Source organism: Gossypium arboreum, chromosome 10, assembly GCF_025698485.1.
Source record: "Gossypium arboreum isolate Shixiya-1 chromosome 10, ASM2569848v2, whole genome shotgun sequence".
Taxonomy (NCBI): Eukaryota; Viridiplantae; Streptophyta; class Magnoliopsida; order Malvales; family Malvaceae; genus Gossypium; species Gossypium arboreum.
In genome coordinates this window covers 118,587,279-118,596,838 of record NC_069079.1, presented here as the reverse complement: position 1 = coordinate 118,596,838, position 9,560 = coordinate 118,587,279, and the positions used below count along the sequence as shown (strand labels likewise).

The following is a 9,560-nucleotide window of genomic DNA, read 5'->3' as shown; positions in this document are numbered from 1 at the left end:
ACTGTTTAAGAGCTTTAAGATAGTGGATACTTTTCACTGAGTTAGGCTTCATAGACGTAGGAAAATCAAGTTGTGTGAATAAACTTTGTGCCTCTTGCTTATTTTCAGTTTCACGTAGTGCTAAAGGAGTGCCCACTCCCTTGTCACTTCTTCCAAGCACTAAGCTTATTTCTAAGTAATTGTTTCGAGCTAACAATGATATATCTTTTATTTTTAAGATAGGTAACCGACCCTTAGAACGAATTTAAAAAATAAAATTATTTCTAAAAAGATTTCCTTTAATCTTTCAAAATTTAATTCATCTTTTTTGAATAATTTCATTATAGATTCTGATCATATCTACTCTTTTTGACACAATGTCTAGAACTACCCATAACCTCTCCCAACCCATAATTAGGAGATAATGCACTTCATCATACTCGAACCCACATCTTGCATTGACAATAAATGTTTATACCGATAGAACTGAGACTCAATCGGCTAAATTTAATTATTTTTAAATGATGTATTTAAAAGATATGTTAACTTACATATTATTTTAAATTATGTATCTAAAAGTTTATTATTGAAAGATTGGTTCAAACATTTGCTTGTATGTTGGCTTAGTATTTATACTTATTTCCGCTTAAATAATTTTTTAAACAATAAGTTTATATTATTATTTCTTATAAATAATATGTTGAGCTATAGATTGATATAGAATCCAAGTCCAATTATGAAAACTAATAAAAACGAGAACAAACATGCTACTCCATATTGGAAAATTATTTTTAATATGTTAATTTTTATAAATAAGAATATATATTAAACAACAAGATCTGAATATATTTTTAAATTTTATAAAAATAATAAAAATCTATAGTAAATAAAACATAAAGAAAAAATTATAAAATATTCATTTTATCTTATTTAATTTGAAATTATTTATTATTAATTCAATTAAAATTTTAAAAACACTGGGAACTAATTTTAATTTAGATAAATAAGTTTTCTATTTTGTTCGAATTGGACACACGTCTTACGTAAATTAAAATTCAGAAAAGAAACTAGTAATAATGTTATGAAACTAAAAGAGATTATAGTCATAACAAATATAATAGAATAGTAAGAACAAAGATGGGAGAATAATAAGACACAAGATGGGAAACTTGGAATAGGCTTATAAATGCTTTTTATTTATAGGGTTTTGACCACCATAATTTTTTTATGAAAATTAGTTGCACTCATTTACTAAACTTGAAAAAGCATACAAACAATCAAAGTTTGACATAAACAGATGGCTCCTAAAGAAGCCAAACCATTTGGCCTAAAGAATGAGTTTTCACCCTCATTTTACAAAGAAACATTTTAGAAACAGAAACCCTTTCAAAAAACAAAAATCACTTCTTCCAGAGAATGCATAAATCAGAGATGAGCAGAAGTAAAGCTCCAATAGTCTTCATCACAGCTATCCTGGCACCTCGCTTTCTCTACATCGGCTTTCCTCGCCATCTTCTGTCGCGCTCCATTTCTTCTACCGCAAAATTAAGAATCACTCCCTCCAAATAAGTGACCTTCCCTCTTCTTATCCCTTCTATAGCAAGGATATGTGCTCCTTCGACTCCTTGATGTAGGCACTTATAACAGATTTGTCATATTGTTCGATTTGCAGTTTCCTGATAATCGAATGGGCATCCCCTCCAATTATCACTTTTCGAAATCCCAAATTGAATCCTATTTGTACTGCTTGAAGACAGGCCAATGCTTTAGCCGTAAAAGGAGAAGGTATATATCTATTAAGAATGATTCTTGAACCCAACACTTGCCCATCTGAATTCCTATATACCAAATCCGAACATGATTCTTTTGTGTGATTCTTGAAAGCTGCATCAAATTTTATTTCAATAAAATCTGGATTTGGTGGGCGCCACCTTTCCACCATAATCTCTTGACCAGGTGAGTGTCTATCTATATCGTCTATTTCCTTGAGATATGCCTGTACGAAAAAGGTTGATTCATAGGAAAAATTTTTAATCTTCTCATGCACATCTTTATTCCTTGCTATCTAGATGACCCAAAGAGTACAAAACACCTTTCTACACTTGCGCGCTGAAATGGTAGACACGATACCCATTAACCAGTCTCTAAATCTAATATGTAATACTTCTTGATTCCATGTTATCTCTAACAGTTGCCACATGTCTTTTACAGTGGTGCAATCTCGAAAAACATGCTCTGTCATTTCAGTTCCATCTAAGCATCGAGGTAGATTGCTGAAATTTGAAGCCTTCTGCAGTGGAGATTGCTATATGTTGGAATGTAGTTATTAAAGAGCCTCTATATTGTAATATTTATTTTTGTGGCAAATCTGTCTACCACATTTCTTGTAGAAAATGGTGTAATCATTATTGTAGCGACTAGGTTTAGATGTATCCCCTCCCTATAACAATAGTTTGTAACCACTCCAAATTGTATACTAACCAGTTGCCTCACTCCGCCAGACCCTCCTATCTTCCAAGGGTGTTGGGATAGTGAAATACAAAGGATGTACTAAGCTTCTTCCGAGGAAAATATCTGGTAATAAGATTTCTCTTCCAACATCTTTTTCCTTGATCTATTAGTTCTGAGACTGCATTCAGATCACTACTTCTAGCACTATTGTGAACTTTAAAAATCCACAAATCCAAATAGCCACACATCATCCCAAATTGAGATTTCGGTCCCTACCCCCACTTGCCAACACATCCCCTCCTGCAGCACTCATTTGGTGGCCCAAATACTCTTCCAAGTATAGGATAGATTATTCCCTATAGTCGATCTCATAAAGGTAGTCTCTGGGTAATATTTTGCTTTTAACATGTGCATCAATAGATAATTCAAAAAACGTCAATCTTGCTTCGCAAGCAAAGCAACATTAAACTTTGCTAAATTCTTAAACCCCAAACCCCATCCTCCTTTAACTTATATAGATTCTTTCATTCACACCAATGTATGCATTAAGAAACATGACATTGAATAAGTTGGTATGGCTTGTCGCACACTATTAATGAACACTTTTTCACCTTGGGAGAGGGGTTTAACACACCAACTGTTGATTCTTTTAATCAGTCTATCTTTCAACATTTGAAAAGCCATTTTCTTCTTCTTGCCAACCATGTTTGGAAGCCCAAAATTCTTTTCTAGGTCTGATGAGAACTTAACCTTCAACATTTGTGACATTAAATATCTGACATTTTCAGTAACATTTGAACTAAAAAAAATAAAAGGGATTTATCAAAATTAATGCACTGTCTAGAGCATACCTCGTATTCTTTTAGAATCTCTTACAAGGCACTAACACTTCTTTCAGTTGTTTCACCAAAAAGGATGCAATCCGCTGTAAAAAGTGAGTAACTTCTGGTCCCCTCCAGCATACTTTTGCACCCTTTACTAAGCTTTCCTCCTTCACTAAATGCATCAGAGATGAAAGCCCTTCACTACAAATTAAGAAAAGATAAGAGCTGAGTGGATCCCCCTATTAAAGACCTCTTTTCGGTTTAAATTATGCACTTCTCTCCCCGTTTATTGAAATCAAATAAGATACCGTGGTAACACATTGCATAATAAAATTCACCCATAATATCGCAAAACCCATTCTTAACATCATATCTCGTAAACAAGCCTATTCAACTCTGTCGTAGGTTTTACTCATATCCAATTTGAGTGCGATGTAGCCTTTCCTTCATATCTTACGTTGATTGAATGCATGGAAAATTTTGTTAGCCAGCAATACATTATTTGGAATAAACCTTCTTGGGATGAAAGTGCTTTTAGACTTATCTATACAAACATCTAACACTTTTTGGAAGCGGTTTGCAACTATTTTTGAAATTATTTTATAAATTACCGTACATAAACTGATAGGTATAAAATGTAACGGATTATCAGGATGCTCAATTTTTGGAATAAGCACAATCTATGTAGAATTAACATATTCCAAAGAAGTACCTCTATTAAGAACATTCAGACAAAATTGACCAACTTTCTGACCTATGATATACCAGTATCTCTGGAAAAACAGTACAGGTAGACAATCAACTCTTGGTATCTTTCAAAGCCATATAAATCTCCTTCAAATTATATTCCGTTGTAAGGATTTGATTCATGTTATCTGTAATACTTTGTTTTACACTTGCCAATATGCGTTTAGGATTACCAGTACCTTTGGTCGTAAATAATCCTTGGAAGTAGTCTTTTGCAATCTTGGCGAAATCCTCCTTATTGGTAACAAGTTGGTCATCCATTCCTCTAAAACCCCGAATTTGATTTGTTCTTTGTCATTGAGAAGCGAATATATGAAAAAAGTCGTGTTTCGATCACCAAGCTTTAACCAATTTGCACGTGTCCTTTGCTCCCAATAAAGCTCCTCTTTATCAATCTTTATGTTCAAAAGCAACTTTGTACCGATCAGCTCCCCAATTGTGTCATCATCACGCTCTTCCCTATTTAATTGTTCTAATTGTGCATGAAGCCTCCTTGAAACTCCATTTTCCCTTTTTCTTAACCCCTTCGTCCATTTTTGCAAGCCCTCTGTAATGTTATTAAGGCGATCCGGTATATTTTCTTAGCTGCCTTCCCACAATCGTCTAATATCTTCTTCACATGATTCCTCGTGAGTCCACTATACTTTAAACTTAAAACTACATTTCTTCAGTCTCTGTTCCTCTTGATTAGTATATATGAGCAGTGAACAGTGATCAGAAAATGAATGTTGTAGATGTTTGACTTAGAAATTTAGGAAACCTAAACACCACGCTGAGTTTACAACTCCCTTATCCAATCTTTCTCGAATATTATTCTCTAGCCAATTCCTCCTCTCTCATGTAAACCAATGCCCCATATATCCCAAATCCTCTAATTGACAGTCGGTTAGAGTTTCACGAAAACTTCTCATTTGTTATTGTTCGCGTGGTAATCCTCTCTTCTTTGCAAATGAATAAAGGATCTCATTAAAGTCACCGCAAACTATCCATAATAAACCTTGGTCTCATCCAAGCTTTATCAAAAGATTCTAAGAATCCTCTTTAAATCTCACATCGGGCAAATCATAAAACCCTGTAAGTCGCCAATTCATATTGTTACCATCTTTTTGCACCTATGATTTATTGAAAAACTTCTAAGGGTTATGATATTATCCGTATTCTAGCCCATACAAAGACCACCCAGAGTGCAATCATGTAACAGCTTAGTTTTCAGTGGTGATGGAACAATAGTTTCGAGACCACAAATTTCTATCGTATCAACTCCTAAATATTATTTTTATAATATTTATAGAGTCATTAGAGTTGTATCAAAATTTTGTTTAAAAATATTAATGTTTAGATAGTTAATTAAAAGAAAAGGACTAAATTGTAAAAGGTGTAAAACTTGCTAATTAAAGTAATCAGGTGATGAAATGGTTGAATTAATAATTGAGGAAGGACTTAAGAGATAATTAAGCCTTAAATAATATAGTGGGACGAAAAATTGATGGAAAATGACAAAATAATAAAATTATAATGGCAAACTTGTAATTTAGTTGAAATGAAAACAAAACAAATTGAAAATTTAAAGTTTTCCTATTCATTTTCTTCTTAAATGGTTGAAATCCATAGTTAGGGTGAGGATAAGTTTCGACTAGCATAGGAAGCTTGCATGTAAGTCCATTCTAATCCCGTTTCTTGTAATTTTTATGTTTTTGAGATCGATATGACTAGGTCCAGTTAGCCCATACCTTTGTTTTTGACTCAGTTAAAAATTTTGGAAGTTTCCATTGATGAATATTGAATTTTCTTGATGAATACCATGTATTTGGAGCTTTAATTATGATATTTGATGAATTTGTAAAGTGATTTTTGTTAAATTTTGATTTTAGGATTAAATTATGAAAATGTTAAAATTTTAGGGTTTATTAGTGAATTTAATGTTTATTAGGGGCTACTTGAGGGCCTATTATATTTGGATAAAATATTTAATTGAGAAGAAATGGTTAATTTGATAAATTTCGGGTTAATGGACTAAATTGAAAAAATGGTAAAAGTTTAGGGTAATTATGTAATTTTGAAAACTAAAAGGGTATTAATTGTAAAATGGTTTGGAAATGAAATATGTGCTACTAAATGAAGAATTTTACATTTTAGATTAAAATCCCGTAGATAATTGTGGAAAAAGAAAAATAGCGGAATAGTCCCTGAACTTCTACAACTACTACAATTCAGTTCAGGTAAGTTCGGACGGTTAAATTTAATATTTTTATTAATTGGTGGCTGGTATTATATATATATATTCTATTGTTGGAAATGAATTATTGTTTGAATTATAATATTGAATTAGATATTCGGTTTGAATTGAATACAAAATTTGAGTACATTTGTGTTTTGGTGTATGATGGGGGTTTGGAGTGGAGATGGTATTGGAGGGAGTTATCGGCATATTACCCAAGTAAATTAGGGTTCAGTATTTGTTGTGAACTTTCGTGTTTTACTTTCTGTTTAGCGTGATTTGGGTGGATCAGCTCTTACGAGTTTCTGTTTAGCCCTTTCAAGCTTCTGTTCAGCTTTTATGAGCTTCTGTTGGCGTGTTCTGGTGGACCAGCTCTATGAGCTTCTGTTGATGATGTACTCTTACCTGTAAGTCATTCTTCAAACGGAAAATTTCGGTAAGGTAATCTGTTAATGAATTTGAAAGATATGTTATTTATTTCATATTAATCTAAACATGGATGAATTTATGGATTGAAGTTGTGAATGACAGGGAGTTTTCTTGGATGGTTATTATTGTTTGAATTATTATAATTAGTTCGATAAGATTTATCGTTTAACTCGTCGAACTTACTAAGTTTCATTAAGCTTACTAGTGTTGATTAATGTCATTGTATATTCTCAGAAGGTTGGACGATCGGATCGACACTTAAGTCACACTATCCAGTTTATCTCGGTAGTTTTTTGAACATTTTAATTCAGATTATATGACATGTATAGGCTCTTATGCTGTTTTGGTTAATGTTTGGCTTATATAAATTTTATGATTGATATTTTGTGCAAATAACCAACTTACATATTATATGAGAATGAGGTATAGTTGTTATGCTAGTATGTATGGTGAATATATAACTGAAATGTTGTGATTGTGGTACCTTTGATATGTATTTTGATTAGGAATTGCTTGAGTGAATTGATGAATTGAATCGATGTTATTTTGTTGTAAAATTGTATATACTTATGGTACCAATGAGGCTACATTGGTTAGGCACTTAATAGGTTGGTTTTGATGTGTTTTTGGCTTGATTAATGTCATTTTGAATTGACATTTTGGTTGGTATTTGAATTTCTTCACTTCTAAGCAAACTTGAAATGGTACACTTATGTTTTAAGGTTCATTTTAAGGCCACACGGCCTGAGACAAGGGTGTGTGTCTCAGCCGTGTGTCATGACACAGTTGTGTGTCCCTTATAGGCTCAATGTATATAAGTCAGGCAGTTACATGGCCTAGCACATGTCCTGGTACACGGGCGTATGAGGTCATTACGAGGGGTACACGGCCTGGCACACTGGCGTGTGGCTTGGCCGTGTGACTTAAGTCAGTGAGTTACACGGGCGTGGACACGGGCTAGGACACGGTTATGTGTCCCTATTTAAAATGTCCACACAGCCGTGTGACCTTTTCAGTCCAAAATTTTCAACTTTTTCCTTAAATTTCCAAATGTTTTTTATTTAGTCATGGATTATTTATATTGTATTTTTTAGAGCCTCGAGGGCTCAATTAAGGGACATTATAAATTTTCAACTTTGTATTAATGTATGATTTGAATGGTTTACAATTCTGTTTGTTCAGTAATGCTCTGTGATCCTGTTCCGGTGACGGATACGGGTTAGGGGTGTTACACATCAAAAGCTACATCAATCCAATTTAAAAAACCACATTTCCGTCGGATTTTCTCTATTTATCTTGAATTAATTTTTGTCTCCATGACAAAGAAAATTTGAGGACTATAAATATTCATCATGTGCTGAAGTTTTCTTATTGCCTATGAACTCCCCAATCTAGGGTTATTCCAACACAAGAGTTTCATAGCTTTCGGTCGACCTGTCTACTAATGGCCACTGATATCCTTTATTAAGAAGTTAATGTTTTCTTATCACTAAGCACCATTGAATCAAAAGAATTAGAAATATTTAGAGGATGAACCAAGACATGTGGTTTCTTTTTTCCTTGAATGTCCACCAAAGGGTTTTTCTTCTTATCTTGTTCCATCATCATTGACTTCACCCCACATGAATATTCCACATATTGTTCCTCAATCAAGTTTGATTTTCTTTCCTAATGTAAGCCTCGAATTGGATAAAATTTGTGCGTCTAATTCGCTTACTGCCTAAATTGCTTTTCATGCTGAAAATTACTCTTTTGATTACTTAATCTAGATTTGTTTCCTAAAAAACATTATTTCTATCCTCCTGCAAACCAAACGCTAGTGCCAGTGGTAACTTTCCTTGTCGGCACTCGTAAAGATAGATCCCGGCCGAACTCAATGTCCTTCTCATTAGTTGTTAATCAAATATGATAGAAGTTATCGTTGTGCCCAAGACAACCACACAAAAAAATAGAATAGAGTTAACCTCTCATATTGAAATCTAGCATAGGTTAATTTTGTAGAGGTGAGCATGATTTTCTTCCAAAGCTTCAGAGGCTTTCGAAAAATAATCTTTATCCGAAATCGTAAATAACTTTTATAACCCCAATTTGGTTGTTTTGTGTAATAGTTCACAAACTCTCTAATGAAATTCCAAATTTCTTGGCAATACCCTTAAAAAAACCTTTGGTGGAACATCATGAATTTGAACAAAAAAAAAATGAAAAAATCAGTACCACTTGTAACTGACCATTGTCTTCTTTCAACAGATTAAATACCAGAAGATGGCTGTTGAAGGTCCATGGGGCACCATTTATAACCCGATCTAAGTCCAACTAGTTATAAAACTTGAAATTTATCTTTTGTCTCTTAGATCTAAAATGGTTACACCATCTAAGGGATGCCATAAATTCACTATGGTATTTCTCATTACCTGGAAATGGACTACACTCGCCTTTAAAAAACATTTAACAATGCAATACTCAAATGTTGATTTGGACAACCCGATTTCTTCTTTGAATACCCAGGCCTTCTTTTTGCCTTCATCAAGATTTAGATTCACCATTTCATCTTCCATAGAAAAAGATGAAAGCAATCAGAAAACATAAAAAAACAAACAAGAGCTTCTTAAAGAAACAAAAAAAGAAAAACAAACAAAATCATGCTACAAAGAGCAGACTAAACAGGGAAAAACCGTACCATTTGGCAGATGAAAAGCTATGCATTAACAAGTTTTTAGCAACCACCATAAGTTACAAATACATTAATATGAAAATTAGGGCTTTTGATAAGTTCCATGAGAGTTTTAGGATTTGAAAGATCATCCATATAAATTTTGGGGTTGTGAGAGTTGAAAAGATATCCACTTATAAAATATTGAAAGGACATCCACTTATAAAATATTTACAACACTCCTCCTTGGATATCCAACAGC

The 9,560-nt window shown here is 33.2% G+C and overlaps 1 long non-coding RNA gene across 1 annotated transcript; it reads left to right on the top strand.

Annotated features, from left to right (window-relative positions):
* The first annotated feature begins 1,299 nt into the window (after positions 1-1,299).
* Positions 1,300-2,577, top strand: LOC128282544 (uncharacterized). The gene is made up of 3 exons (XR_008272847.1): positions 1,300-1,935; positions 2,049-2,096; positions 2,191-2,577. It is a non-coding gene; the product is annotated as an uncharacterized LOC128282544 (long non-coding RNA).
* Positions 2,578-9,560: the final 6,983 nt, after the last annotated feature.